This window comes from Felis catus, chromosome D3, assembly GCF_018350175.1.
Source record: "Felis catus isolate Fca126 chromosome D3, F.catus_Fca126_mat1.0, whole genome shotgun sequence".
NCBI classification, from domain to species: Eukaryota; Metazoa; Chordata; class Mammalia; order Carnivora; family Felidae; genus Felis; species Felis catus.
In genome coordinates this window covers 51,845,095-51,861,098 of record NC_058379.1, presented here as the reverse complement: position 1 = coordinate 51,861,098, position 16,004 = coordinate 51,845,095, and the positions used below count along the sequence as shown (strand labels likewise).

At 35.5% G+C, this 16,004-nt stretch overlaps 1 long non-coding RNA gene across 1 annotated transcript in view; it reads right to left on the bottom strand.

The window, feature by feature from the left end:
* LOC109493388 overlaps positions 1–16,004 on the bottom strand; it is a 441,201-nt gene that overhangs the window by 349,893 nt on the left and 75,304 nt on the right. Inside the window, exon 2 of the long non-coding RNA XR_006588213.1 lies at positions 12,122–12,279. This is a non-coding gene — a long non-coding RNA (uncharacterized LOC109493388). The remainder of the gene's footprint in view (positions 1–12,121; positions 12,280–16,004) is intronic.

Below are 16,004 nucleotides of genomic sequence, written 5' to 3'. Positions count from 1 at the left end.
TGTTAAGTTCATCTGGTCCAGTGTGTCATTCAAAGCCATTGTTGATTTTCTACTTACGTAATCTGTCCATTGATGTAAGTAAGCTGTTAAAGTCCCCTATTATTGTATTATTATCAATGAGTTCCTTTACACCTGTTATTGTTTTATACTTTTGTGTATTTCCAAGTTGGGGGCATAAATATTTACAATTATTAGATCTTCTTGTTGGATACTCCCCTTTATTATGATATAGTGCCTTTCTTCATCTCTTGTTACGTTTTTTGGTTTAAAATCTAATTTGTCTAAGTATTGCTACTCTGGATTTCTTTTGACATGCATTTACATAATAATTATTTCTCCATCCCCTCACTTCAACCTGCTGGTGTCATTAGGTCTAAAATGAGTCTCTTGTAAGCAGCATATATATGGGTCTTGTTTTTTATCCATTCTGATACCCTATGTCTTTTGATTGGAGCATTTAGTCCATTATCATCCAGAGTAATTATTTTTTTTATTTTTTAATGTTTATTTATTTTGAGAGAAAGATACAGAGAACATGAGTGGGGGAGAGACAGAGAGAGAGGGAGAGAGAGAATCCTAAGCAGGCTCCACACTGTCATTACAAAGCCAGATGCAGGGCTCAGACTCATGAACTGCGAGATCATGACCTGAACCAAAACCAAGAGTTGGATGCTTAGCCAACTGAACCACCCAGATGCTCCCAAAGTAATTACTGATAGATGTGTATTTAGTGCCATTTTTTTTTTTTCGCTTGTTTTGTCATTGTTTCTGGAGATTTTTCTCTGTTGCTTTCTTGTCTTCATCACTTTTGGTCTTTCCTTTTGACTCAAAGAGTCCCCTTTAATATTTCTTGCAGGGCTTGTTTAGTGGTCACAAACTCCTTTAGATTCTGTTTATCTGGGAAACTCTTTATCCCTCTAATTCTGAATGATAGCCTTGCTGGATACAGTATTCTTGGCTACAACTTTTTCCCATTCAGCACACTGAGTATATCATGCCACTCCCTTCCAGCTTGCCAAGGTTCTGTGGAGAGATCTGGAGCTAGCATTATCGGTCTTCCCTTGTAACTTAGGGACTTCTTTGGTTTTGCTGCTTTCAGGATTTTTTGTTTATCACTATATTTTGCAAATTTAATTACAGTATGTCTTTGTATTGGCCTTTGTTTGTTGATTTTGATGGGAGTCCTCTGTTCCTCCTGAATTTGGATGTCATTTTCCTTTCCCAGATTAGGGAAGTTTTTAGCCATAATTTCCTCAAATAAACCTTCTGTCCATTTTCTCTCTCTTCATCTTCTGGGACTCCTATGATATGAATGTTATTATGTTTGATGGAGTCACGGAGTTCCCTAAGTCTATTCTTGTGTTCCATAATTTGTTCCTTTTTTGGTCCAGCATCATTATTTTCCATTATTTTATCTTCTATACCACTTATTCGTTCCTCTGCTTCTTCCGTGTTTGTGTTCATTACATCCACTTGGGTTTCAAATCTCAGTTATTGTATTTTTCATTTTTGACTGGCTGTTTTTAGCTCTTTTCTCTGTGGTAAGGGTCTTGTTGAAGTCTTCTTTTCTCAAGCTCAGCAAGTATCCTTATGATTATTGTTTTAAATTCTCCATCAGGCATATTACTTATATCTGTTTCAATTAGATCTCTGGCCTTGACTTTATCTTGTTCTTTATTTGGGATGAATTCCTCCATCTTGGCATTTTTGTCTAAGTCTCTGTCTTCTTCTCTGTGTTACAAAAGCGTGTTATATTTCCTACTTCTGAGGTAATGGCTTTATGAAAAAAGAGATGACACAGTGTCTAGGGCCTGGTGTTTCATGGAGTGCCCCTGGTTTGTGCTGGTGCACTTTGCTGCTGTGTTTTGGCTGCTCTGTCTTTCAGTCCAGTCATCTTCAGAAGCTCTCCTTGCCTGCAATGGGCAGTGTATGGACCTTGATCACAGTGTGGCACACTTAAACTAGGTGTGCTCTGGTCTTGTTAAGAGACCAGATGCTACTTCCACTAGAACTGAAGCCTTGCAGAGCTCTCTAGTTGAGAGATGTGGTGTGAGCAGGAGTTTCTGCTAATTTCCTGCGGAAGGGGACTGTGGAGCTGGGAATGAGGTACACTTGCCCAAGAAGGGCAGTACCTGGGGAATGCAGAGGGGCTGGACTTGGTGCAAGCATGTTAGGCAGCCAGTGTCAGTACTATGTTGTTTATTACAGGTGGCTCTGTGCTTATGCTGAGGGGTGGGGGAGGGAAATGTCACCAGTCAGCTCCTTTGTCCCTGGAAGGGGTCTCTGTGTTTGCTGGTCTCAGAGAAGCACTCCCAGAAGAGCAAATATTCTCCCTGTGGTTCAGATTGCTGTTTTCATGCTGTCTCCAGGTTGATTTTCTGCTTTCTCTCCAGGAGCATAGCTGTGCCCTAAGGAGTCTACCCCAGCCAAGCCCAGTGACTTTTAAAATTCCAAACTTTAGGAATATTGTGTAGGCAGGGACCTGCACTGGTGTTCTGGATATGATCTTGCCACACTGGGAAATAGTTTTGGCCAAGAATGGCAGGTGCACCAGAGCACAGGGGCATGGTACTTGGAGCTAGCGGCTAGTCAGCCAGTGTCAGGCTGAACTGCTTTCAGGAGGGGGCTCTGAACCTATGCTAGGGTGCAGGGGAGGGAAATGATGCCCATTGGCTCTTTTGTAGATGGAGAGGCATCTGTGTAACTCCACCTCTCACAGATGCACTCTAAGAAGAGAGAACAATCTCCTCTCTATGCATCTTAGGAGTTCCTCAGATTGCGCCATCTGCCCCAGTTGTTTGCTTGACTTCTCTTCAGCTGTAGGGCAGTGTCTTCAGGGCTCTCTCCCAGACAAGCCCACATAAATCTCTAGTCCTGGAGTCCCACTGGTTGCAAAAACTCATGAAAATCAGCCCCTCTCATTTTTCTAGCCAATGGCTTTGGGGAAGTGTTCTCCTCATGCATTCATTCCCCTGTGAGCTCCTCTCTTTTGTGCCTCCATGACTAAGACTCTTTTCTCTCCATAGCACCCATGATCCATTTCTCCCTTAAACTACATCTCCACACTTCCTACCTTCCTCAGTGTGGCCTCTTCTCTCCATCTAGTTGTGGAGTTTGCTGTGTCAGTCCTTTGATCAATTTCTTGGGTCTTCAGATGATTTGATAGTTTGAGGGATGATACAAACTTAGGGTCTTCCAAGTATGCTACAATCTTAGCTACAAATCTCCTCTTTTTTTCTTTTTTGAAATTCTTTTTTCTTATTTAAAGAAGATAGATGTTACTTCTGATTTGAGGATTGATTGTATGGTCAATTCTTAGATTATTTCCTGAAGTGTGTCTCTCTGTTTCTCTCAAAACTTAGTCACTTTATACTGAATTTGGGGTATATTCCTTTCCCACTGCTACTTTAAAATTCTAATAATCAAAAGAACATTTTTTGACCTTTTTTTAATCATATCTTGACAGTAATTCATATGACCAACATTTCTACAGATCTCTTTTCACTTTTCCTCAATAACAGGAAAAGGATTGGATATTCTATTTTATCAATTCTTTATAAAAAATGTGTCAAGTACATTGAAGCAAAGTGACACCTGATATTAGTTTGAAGTTAAATAAAATATATGAGACATTATGACATAGTCAATAAGGGCGACACAGATGAATATTTTTAGGAAATTATAACTGATATGAAGACATTTGGACAGCTGGATACAACATCAGAAACTGAAGATACTCATTTCTTTTTTAAACTGTGCAGGCAATAACTTTATCTCTCCACAAGGAAATAGTGAACAACACATACTAATTTGATTCTTGTTTTTAATCTTGAAAATTAATTCTTTTATTTATTCTTTAATTTGCTATTTTGGACTTTCCCTAACTAAATTCCTGAAAAAGACATTTTTTGTATAGCTTATTTAAGTATATTGGATGCTATCTATAGACTGCACATTAAAAGGTCCCTAAACACTGACAGAGGAGTTCATGGTCAACAACTGAGCATCCTTATTATATTTCCAAATTGGCTTTGTATATTTGGCCAAGCCTATGTGGACATAATTCAATACATAGGATCTGGAAAAATATTAAACAACACATTAGTCAAATGAGTTAGTCAATTTAATATATATTGCTTGCGATCATAAGCCAGATGTCACAACTTTCACCTTGAAAAGTAGAAATTCTGCCAAAGTCTCTAAATATTTCACAACCATATTTCTTCCCATTATGACACTAAAAACATATTTTGAACATTCATCAAAATAATGACAAATACTGAAATATTCATTGATCGTAAAAAGATTTCTTAAAATCGACTCAGACATTTACTCAAAATATTTTTAAAAACCGGACTAAATATCCACATAGAGGTATAAATTAGACTTTTTTCACAAACAGTTATTTCTGTGAATTGTGAGTGGGTCAAGAAGCTGAAGAGAAAGGGTGTTCACTGCTTCTCAAACTCATATACACTGTCAATCATAATATTGATAGTAGGTCATAGTTTGATTACATTTGAAGATCCCCCCCTCAATTATTTATAGCTTACCTGCATATGTCAGAAGGGACTATATACAATAAATGTATAATGTCAATAATTTCTTGCATAATTATTTGAATAATACTTTTGAATATAGATGATAATATTTGAAAACTTTAAAAGATACATTATTTCATCCCTATATATCATATCTTCAAATTATATTATAGATGTGTTCCTTGAATGGATATCTCCTCATGTTCCTAATATATTTTGTTTTGTCATCGATCATTTAAATTCAAGCACCATGAGTATTACTTATCTGGAAAGTCTGCATTTCTTAATTCACCTTTGACTCATCTACAAATTTATAGACAAGTTGACACATCATTACAGTATAAAAATAGCTATTGTTTTGATGATTTAATGCAACCTTTTGGAGTAAGGTAGAGATGAACGATGCTTCTGCCTAAATCACCTTATTGGCTATATTTTCTTTGAAAATAATTAAACTTCACATTTTATCATAAGCAGTATATCACATAAAGTTAGGTATAATATTCATGCTTTTCTGGGTCACTTAATTTTATTTCAAAGGACATCCACTAAACCATTAGTATCTGCTGAATGATGTAAAAGTAGATCATTTTCTATGCTAATTAGTCAGTATACAGATTCCCCTTCCCACACACACACAAAATGAACAGATATACCAAGCCAACACTAAGTTGAATTTGACTTATCATTTCTAACTGATATGGAGTTTAATATGAACTTTTATGTCTCCAATTAAAACACTAGGGAAAACACCACAAGTGCATTCAAGCTTTTCTAGTCAGTCAATCTGTCATCATAGTAAGCGTGGCTGTCTGTTCTGCTATTTTCCAGTGCCAGTGTGATATTCACACACCATCTGCCGACTTCCACTTATTGCTATCCAGGCTCCATTGCTGGTTATTCATTTCTCATTTTGGTCATCATAAGTCAGCATGTTTGTGAAAATCCAGTACTGCTTGCTGAACTAGTATGTGTACAACTGCTATTGAATTTAGGCTTTGGGACATATATTGCTGTTCTGATAATTTCCTATGGATTCATCTTTTACAAAATTCATGGACTAACATATTGTACTGAAAGCATGCAGTAAAATAAGGCACTCATTTTTCAAAAGGAAAGATTATGAGGAATCATCAGGCATAGTTTTTCTTTTTTCATCACCATTGTTAAAAGTGCAATTTTACTTGCATGCATTGGTGTCTTTTACTTAAAGCTCTTTAAATGCTATCTTTTATTTGTGGGATCCGTATTATTTAGCAATTTGCCTCATAAAATACACACAAAAATAAAGCTTTTCCAGGAGTGCCTGGGTGGTTCAGTCAGTTAAGCGTCAACTTGATTTTGGCTCAAGTCATGATCCCAAGGTCGTGGGATTGAGCCCTACTCTGGGCTCTGCACTGAGCTTGGAGCTTGCTTAATATTCTCTCTTACTCCCTCTGCTCTTCTCCCCCGCTTGTACTCTCTCTAAAAAAAATTAATTAAATTAACTTAAAAATAAAATTTGAGCTTTTCCAAAGTTCAGTATGAAACAGCTAAAGTCCTAACCAGAGTTCTGGTTCTCATCATGGAGAGGAATAGTCACAGTTCTTCATTGCTGTTGATAATTATCATTTCATGAAATTCTAGTGTATAACACCTCATGATCCTGTTCTCTCTTAAATTCAAACAGATATATCTAATACAAATTTCAGGTGTTTCTTATTCCTAGTCCTGCTTCTAAGTCTCCATATAACCTGTCATGATTCAGCAAACTCTTTTCTCCCAAAACCCACAAAGCTACTCAATTCCCCTTTTTAAACCTCAGATACAAAGTATGATTTACTTACACTTAGATTATAGTGTCTATGCATTGCTTATTTAATCAATTTGTCCTTCATCTTTTATACTGTCTATTGGTAGGTATAAAGAGAAAATCTCATAATTTTGCATGGTTTTATAATAAGAAGAGAGGCTGGGAGTTCTGGATGCCCCATTTAAGACCACCCTTTCTTTGCCTCCATGACTTCATGGCCAAGTATGATTATTCATTGAAAGGCTACCCTACATTCCATGCCACCCTTACTTCACCATCACTGGTGTCTTGTGCCATATATACCAATCTCATTTGTTCTCTATTTCCTCATTTTGTCAGGCAACATGGGAAGCCCAGTTCATCCCCTTACCCCCCAGATTCTTAGTCCTATTCTAGTCTGTATACATTCCTTTGTAAGCCCAGTGTCCACTCCTCCCAAATGTCCTCCTCATATGGTCTATGATCAATTTTCACGTTCTTGCTCTAAATGAAATCCAGCTGTCTCTTCATTTACAGCTCTCTCAGGTGGTATCTGTTTTCTTCCCTAAATTATGTTACACTGTATTTGGATGTGGGGTTTTATTGATTTCCTACTGTACTGTTGTGACAAATTACCACAAATATAGTGGCTTAAAACAACACAAAATTATTACTGTACAGTTGGGAGGTTAGAAGTCTAAAGCAGGCTGGCAGAGCTGGGTGCCTTCTTGAGCCTGAAGAGGGGAGTTTGTTCCTCTCCTTTTCCAGATTCTAGAGGCTTCTCAAACTTGCCTTGGTTGCATCACTCTGACTTTTGTTTCTTTCATCACATCTCCCTCACTGGCTCTACTCTTCTGCCTCCCTCTTTTGAGGGTCTTTGGGATTTGGCCCAACATGATGACCCATCTCAAGATCCTTAACTTAATGACATCTGCAAAATCACTTTTGCCATGTAAGGGAATATATTCACATGTTGTAAGGATTAGGTCATGGACAACTTTGGGTGCTACTATTCTGTGTACCAAGGGAGTAGATGTCCTTTTTGCTTCCAGATGCAGCTTCTTGACAGTTATGCTTCCATCATCTTGAAAACCAAGTCTGAATCTCCTATCATCAGAATATTCCACCCACTGTTCTATTTATGTATAGGCACTAAATAGGCTCTAGTAAATTCCTCAAAGACTTTATTTAAAATATGTCTCACTCTCACTCTCTCTAATATTACTGTCATAATTCTTAGTAATGTGTGCTTCAAGGAGATAATCTTACCAACATTTTGGTAGCTGAGATCCTTCATTTCCAGTCTTTGAATGATCCTGTCTTCTTTCCCACTCTGGTCAATTTTCACCCATGGTAATGCCTAGGGCATTGTCATTACCCAAAACAGGATCTTTTCCATAATCTCAATTTGAAACATCTCACTCTGAAACCTGTTACTTACCCATCAACCACATTTGCTTTAATACCCAAAACTGACAATTAATCAACCTCCACTGAGAGTTACAATCCATCAGTCATATTACTTTTCACTGTTTTCTCTCTCTCTGTTACAATTTCCTCTTTAACTAGCTTAAATATAGATGGTCCATAATCATGCGAAAGAAAGAAAGAGAGAAAGAAAGAAAGAAAGAAAGAAAGAAAGAAAGAAAGAAAGAAAGAAAGAAAGAAAGAAAGAAAGATGGAAGAAGGGGAAAAGAGAGAAAGAAAGGGAGGGAAAGAAAAAATAAAAGTAGGAAAAATGGAAGAAGGGGGGAAGGAAAGAAAGAAGGAAGGAAGGAAGGAAGGAAGGAAGGAAGCAGAAGAAGCAGTCTTCTGAAACTTACAGCTTTTCACATATTAATTGACTCTTCTACTTAGATATAAGACTGCATTTCAAATTAAATCCCTGCCAAGGGCATTTTTAAATATTTGATGCAAATGACTTCTATTGAACAAGTAAATGGAAACCTAGTTTCACAGAATGTGAAAATAATTTTTCACTGTAAGTTTCTACGTAAAAGAGATTTGAAATAAACATATTATCAATATTTTGAACATTAGAAAAGGTAAAATTATAAACATTCAACTATATTTATTATTTTTTAAAAACCTTCCAGTTTAAAATCTCTTCAAAAAGGGGCACCAGAGTGGCTCAGTCATTAAGTGTCCAACTTTGGCTTAGGTCATGGTCTCATGGTTTGTGAGTTCAAGCCCCACATAGGGCTCTCTGCTGTCAGTGCAGAGCCCACTTCAGATACTCTTGTGTCCCTCTGTCTCTGCCCCTCCGCCACTCACAGAAGTGCTCTGTCTCTCTCAAAAATAAACATTTAAAAAAATCTATTCAAAAAATGTTTTGTTACAGATATAATTTAAAGGGTATATTTAAAAATCCATAGGGGTGCCTGGGTGGCTCAGTTGGTTATGTGTTTGACTTTTGATTTTGGCTCAGGTCATGATCCCACGGTTTATGGGATCAAACCATGAGTAGGATTCTGTGCTGACATTGTAGAGACTGCTTGGGATTCTATCTCTCCCTCTCTCTCTGCCCCTCCCCTGCTCATACTGTCTCTCTTTCTCAAAAATAAAAATAAACATTAAAAAATAAGTAAATAAAAATAAAAAACATAAATGTATTAAACAAAGTTTAATAAATCAGTTTGTTTCCATCCTATCTAGAAAAATGTTACATTTAATAAAAGTATATCTTGTGATTCTTCAAATATTTAAGAGACATTTTAAGCTATAGAGTTAATGAAAATGTAGAAAAATAAACATACTTTATAACAAAGAGCAATTATACATTCAAGTTGATAAAATTCAACACATCCTCAATACTGTTTTCCTATTATTTGTATCTATAAATTTTCCTGAAAATTTAATAATTAAAGCATTCCTTCATGTAAAAAGAATCTCATACTTTTTATGATTACAGAATATGACAATGTTTCCAGTCCCTAAAAATGTGTTTTGAACAGCAAAAATGCAACTATTGAAAATGTTATTTTTAAAGTAGTTTTTTTCTAAAGCCTTTCATTAATCAGAAAATCAGTAGATTTTTCTCTACAAATTGAGTAATTAAAGCAAGGTATTACATTGAGGTCATCATCCAATATCACTCTTGTTCTAAAGATCACCAGTAAATAATGAATTTGACATGATTAATGCTTTAGTTCCTGACGAGGGTTCTCTATGTGATGTAGCTTTATAATCTATTATCACTCAGCTTCGCAGTTCTTGTTTTGCTATTTTGGCTGTCCTTTTTATTTTGAAATCCATGTCCTTCCAGCAATTCACTTTGTTCAAATCACTTTAGGGAAGTCACTGGTCCCCCAGTGACCATACTTCTGTTGTCTTGTAACTGAACAACTTCCAAAGACAATAAATGCTTGACTTATAGCACTTTTCTTCAAATACCTTTCTTTTTTCTTTTTTCTTTGTTTCTCTCTCTCTCTCTCTCTCTCTCTCTCTCTCTTTTTTTTTTTAAGTTATTAAACAGGACATTTTTTGCTTGCAGGGACTGCAGTGGAAAGGGGAGCATGGGAGAAGGGGTCTCCAATGGGAAGCAGGATGGTCCTTCTTCATTCCTGCATCAGTTATGAATAGAAACTAATTGAAACAAGGCAAACATCTCCTCTGTGTATATGGGCAGAGGTTGCAGGAAGTTACATAGTTTTAGAGATGTAACCCAGAGGGTAAGTGAAAGACACCAAGATCCCAGGCATGTGGGTAATTAAACTATGATAAAATAACTGTAAGTATTGTTATATCTTATTAGTTTCATAGGGAAGAAAAGCAAGGTACTAATTTTCAGTTTCTATGTAGGAGGCAGGTGAATACTAGTTGACTTTGGATTTCTAATACTGCATGCTTTTGGGCCATGAGTAGAGTATCCTGTGCCTTACAGGAAAAGTAAGATGAGTGAGGAATTTTGGTCCTAACCAATGGACTGGCTTTAAGGATCGTATTCAAAATAAAAATGAACACAAAAATTGATTTATATTGTATATGTCATTGGTGATTTTCAATAATTATAAAAAATCCATATTCAAGTACCAACTATTGATATGAGAACAAGTCATTGGTCATTTTGTTCATATTTGTTCCATTATAACATTATGTATGGCTAAACATGATTATGAAACAATTACCAAATATTTAATGACAACAATTATCAAATAATGATATGAGTGTGTCATAGTCATATTCTTGGCAATTTTTTGAGTATACTGGTCAGGGATCATCTTTATTTCTCTTATCGCTAACATTTCTGAGCAAGGAAAAAAAAACCTCAACGAATCTTTTTTACAATTTCACCTTCACTTATGAAAATATAGAAGATAGTGAATTAATATAACTTTATCTCAATGGAAGTTTTCCTAAAGGCTCAGCAGATGCTAGTTCTCCTTCCTCATTCAACGTACAATCTTGGCTTAAACTTCTCTGTTAATCAGCTTTCAGTGAGAATATTTCAACTGAGGACTTGAAGCCATTTTGCCCCAAATAAAATTACCACTTTTTAGGGGTACCTGGGTGGCTCAGTCAGTTAAGCCTCCTAATATTGGGTGAGGTGATGATCTCGCAGTGGTGGGATCAAGCCCCACCTCAGACTCTTCTCTGAATATAGAGCCTAATTGGGATTCTTTCTCTCCCTCTTCCTTTTCCCCTTCCCCCCTGCTTGTGTACTCTCTTTATCTCTCAAAATAAATAAATAAACTTTAAAAAAGTATTATTTTTAAAAATATTGACTGTTTTACTATTTTGAAATTCTGTGATTTATTGGAATTTTATAATCCAATTATTTATTTTATTTTATTTTGTTTTATTTTATTTTATATTAACACCCAATTTGTAAAAGTTTGTTTCACCTCCAGAAGAATGTATAGAGTGCTTATAAGGTACTCAACAACTTAGAATAATATCTCTTAAGATAAACAGCATAAACTGGGAGAGCAATTTTAAAACCATAAATTATGGATTTCATTCTATATCTTTGAAAATAGTTTGCTCATTTATTATTTTATTTCAAAATACATATTTTTATTGCACATTTTATCAAATATATTTTTAAGGTGATTTTAGCACTCATTACACATGTAATTTTATCATTTTCTTTACTTAAAATTTAAACGCATATGCAAACTGTACTTTTGAGAAGATAATCTCTTGAAGGAATACATCAGTGAACAAGGCTCTCATATAGGAAATAACATTAATTGTTACATACATACAAGCACACATACACACACTCCTGGAGATTCCTCAAACTGTGATCTATGATTTGTTTTTTATTCACGTATACTGACACGTATAATAAGACAGATAAGATTTCTTAAATTCTCCCTAACTCCAAAAGTAAATATAAGAAGATCTCAAATTTTTTACAAATAAGTTCTCCATTTTTGTAAAATAAATACTGCTTTACTTTTTCCACTTGAATAGAGAAAAAAATGATTTGTTTTTTTCTTTTTAAAGATATTTGAAGTCGGGTCACTGAAGTTGGGTCACAAAACTTAATCAAGATTATACATTTAAAATGCAAATAGGATTACCACCCACCACCACCAACACAAAATGTTCAATTATGTTTTGCTTTGATTTGATTTTTGTCTTTGAATTATAAGTCCCAGCTTATACACATCTACTGTGAAGGTTTTCTTCTATATAAAAACATAAGGATTCACACAGATGGTAAATTTTAAAGTATAATAAATGGATACATGAATACAAGCACAATTAGATTTCCAGCTGTGATATGTGGAATGGCAACTTTTGATAAAAATCCTTCATGTGTATGCCCTTTATGTCCACTTTTAGCAATCTGATTACTCACCCAGTCATGGAGGCAGCTTAAAAAGAGCCTGTGCTGGTTTTGTATATCAAACACACGGTAAATGATCTGCAAGTATGCTGAAGTTCTGAACAAAAGACAGCTACTGAAGCACAGCATGCAACTCAAGAACACTGTATTTCCTGTGTGTGTACATTTGCCTTTAAAAAAAAAAAAAGTACCGTTATATACACAATTTCACAACATACATTTTGGGAAAGCTTTTCATATAGTAACGTTTCATATAGTAACATTTAAATGATTTGTTATAAGAACAACTTATTCTTAAGGGAAAAAGAAAACCATAATAAAATGGCTCTAGAAACAGTAATTCAAAATTCATTGTATGCAGAAAAACTGAAAAGCCATAGATACATAAAATTTCTATCTTTTCGTTCCACATGATATTGATAAAAATTCATTAGCAATGATAATTTATAAGCCCTAAAACAAAGCAAACTCTTAAAGTTTAATTTTCTTTCTATTTTCTCTGTGTGGTAATGGGAATAAAATTCACACAGCAGAAGGATAATGCACCCCATAATGTGACATGATGTACTGAGAATGCGGTATTACATTTCCAATGATATGCTTTCCAAAACTGTCTTCATGATGCCATGGAGAATCCTGCCCTTAGAGAATGCATCTGTTGAAGTGGATAGGTCATTCCAATAGATTCAATTAGATTCTAGCGTTAACATATTTCCTCTATCAAGGTGTTCAAGCAAACAATGAAATAAAACTAACCAGCAAGAATAACAAAAAACAAAACATGAGAAAGAATTTAAAACAGAACGAGTCATTTCTCTCCCTGTGTATATGTCTCTTTAATCTCTCAAGTATTCTTGCCATCAAAAAAGTCATAGGTTGCCTGGGTGGTTCGTCGGTTAAGTGTCCGACTTCAGCTCAGGTCATGATCTCATGGTTCGTGGGTTCAAACCCCATGTCAGGCTCTCTGCTGACATCTCAGAGCCTGGAGCCTGCTTTGGTTTCTGTGTCTCCCTCTCTCTGTCCCACCCCTGCTTGCTTTCTCTCTCTCTCAAAAATAAAAAAATTTAAAAATTTTTTAAAAAGGTGTCATATAACAAGGTATAATATATTAATTTGTATATTTTATATGCATATAAAACATATAACCATGTTTATTATATATATATATGTAGTATATATAATTTGGAATAGTATATATCTACTTTTGAAAGCAACAACATTAAGACATTTTTCTGCTGATTACTGAGCTATTTTCTTCATCTTTTAATACTCGTGGTGCTAGGGCTGGGATGATGCATTTATTTTACTTTGCTAGCTGTATGACTGCTATACTGAACTAAAAGGAGGTGCTAGAGAGAAAGACTGAGAATCTGAGGAACTCTGAGTGGACATAATATACCTAATTTGCTCACTATTCTTGTCAGCATCACTCTAGCAACAGTTCTCACTCTCCATGGATAGGTAGTTAACATGGCAGCAGTTGTTTTCAATTTCCTGTTAGCACTAGACAGCTGAAGCCTCAGCCTGAAAGGTCTAAGTCCAAGCTCCACACAGGCACTGCTGAAAACTTCAGACAACAGCACTTTTGTGGCAGTACCCTCTATGCACAGAGCTGAGCCCTATATCTGTGGGATCACTTTCCTAAGATTCTAGGTTCTAATCTCTTCCTTTCACTCCCCCAACCCTAGATGTGGTAGTTACTTTCTGGAGTTACTACTTTTGTGTTTCCTCTTTTTAGTTCAGTTTTTAAAATCATAATGTTAGTTTCTACCTGTTAAAAAATTTCTAGGTTCTGAGAACTGGAAGGAGAGCTCCTTCCACCCTTATTATAAGACCATAGCTGAACAAGCTGAAGAATAATGACTACTTTGAACACATGACAGAACTGAAGTTGTAAAGCAAACAAAGTTGAAATCTGGAGAGAGATAGGAATCTGAAAGGAGAAATAGGAGTAGAGCACTGAATGACCTAGGACAGATGTCAATGAACACCAAATAAACTGATAAGAAGATTCAGGCAAAAAATGATTAAAAATTGCTAAGTTGAGCAACTTGAGAGTGAGAAATCCCTAGAGGCTGTATTCACACTTTCTTACAGGCCTTTCCTACAGGAACCTCTCAAGGTGCTCACAAGGATGGTCATGGAATCCTAGAAAAATTTTACCTAGGACACTTAGTGCTGGCTATAGAAGAGTCCACCAAAGCCATGTCCCCTGTTGTCAAAGAAAAGTTTTAATGACACATTAGAAATCACAAGGAAGACTTTATTTAAAGTTATTGCAATAGGGCCAAGAATATTGCAACAGAGGAGATTGAATGCCACCCTATGGGAAAGGGGGGGGGTGGCAAAAACCTGGAGGGATTTAAACACTGAGTGAGCTATTCGAAAAGTTCTGGAGGATTTTAGGGGAAAGGGTGATGAACAGTTACGTCATCTGTATTTGTTCATTAGTTTTTATCAAAGCTAGGCTCCCTTCCCACAGAAATGGAGAAAGAGGGGTTACTATCTTCCTTGATGATTGCTTTTCAAAGAGATGTTCCCAGGTTCTTGAAAAAGACATTCCTGGACTGTAAAACTGGCAAGAGGATGGGGAAGGATTTACATCTCAAAGGGACAGGGAGAAAATTTATAATTGCAGTTTTTCTAAAGTAAATGCTCAAAAAGGGAGGTCCAGGGTCTAACACCAGGAGGAAGCCTGTCTGAAGTATAATTGCTTTAAATGGAACCTAAAACAAACAAAGAAACAAAAACAGAACAAAAGAAAACAAAAAAAACCCACCTTTAATCTGCAGGGAAATAGTCAAGAAAATTATACTCATGAGTGCTGTGAAGAGAAACAGGAAAAATAAAGACTGTCCCCATAGGGAAAGAGCATGAATACATGGCTATATCTGGTAGAGAACCAGAAGCAGCTTTGAAAGTCACATTTCCCAACACACAAGGTCAGAGAGCCTACCTAAAGGTTAATCAGTGCCTCAGAGAATGTTTCCTTTCCTATGCTCCCACCAGCATGCCAATAAGCTTCTAGGAAAATCAATGGTTCCATACAGCTAGGATTGCTGGAAAAGTCAAATTATCTTTAGGGATCATCATCAAAAAAAAAACAAACAAACAAAAACTGAAAACATATTAAAATGTGTGGTATAAAACCAGATTAGTGCTTAGACAGTGATTTACAAAATTAAGTGCTTATATTAGAAAATGAAAGATTTCCAATTACTAAGCAAACCTTCTCCCTTAAGAGACTAGAAAAAGGAGAACAAATTAAATGCAAAGGAAGCAGTGTAGAAATCAATAAAATTGACAACATTAGGAAATAGAAAATAATAATGAAACCAGAGCTGGTTCTTGGAAGAGATGAATAAAATTGGTACTCTAGCTAAGCTGATTAACCACACAAACACTACCACCATTACCACCAAATATATATTTCACAGTATCAGATGTGAAAGAAAAGCCAGTTTGCTGCTAAGTCCATACACTCACAAACATGATAAGGAAATAATTTTATGATAAGGAAATAATTTTATGCTCATAAATTTGAGAACCTGGATGAAATATATCAATACTTGAAATACATATACTACTGAAAGCACACTGTAAAAATGATAATTTGAAAAGATCTGTATCAGTTAAATAAATGAACACAGATAAGCTTTAACAATAACAAATTTTTAACAAAGTATTAATGACTAACTACAGCATACTATAAACTGAATAATATATCACAGCCAAGTCAGTTTCATCCCTGGAATGCAAGACTGATTCAACATTTGAAAATCAATTAATATATTTCACCATTTGAATAGAATATAAATACAATCTTCTCAATTGATGTAGGAAAATTATTGTAAAACCCATTTTTGTTTAAAAAAAAACTTTTAAATCTCAGAAA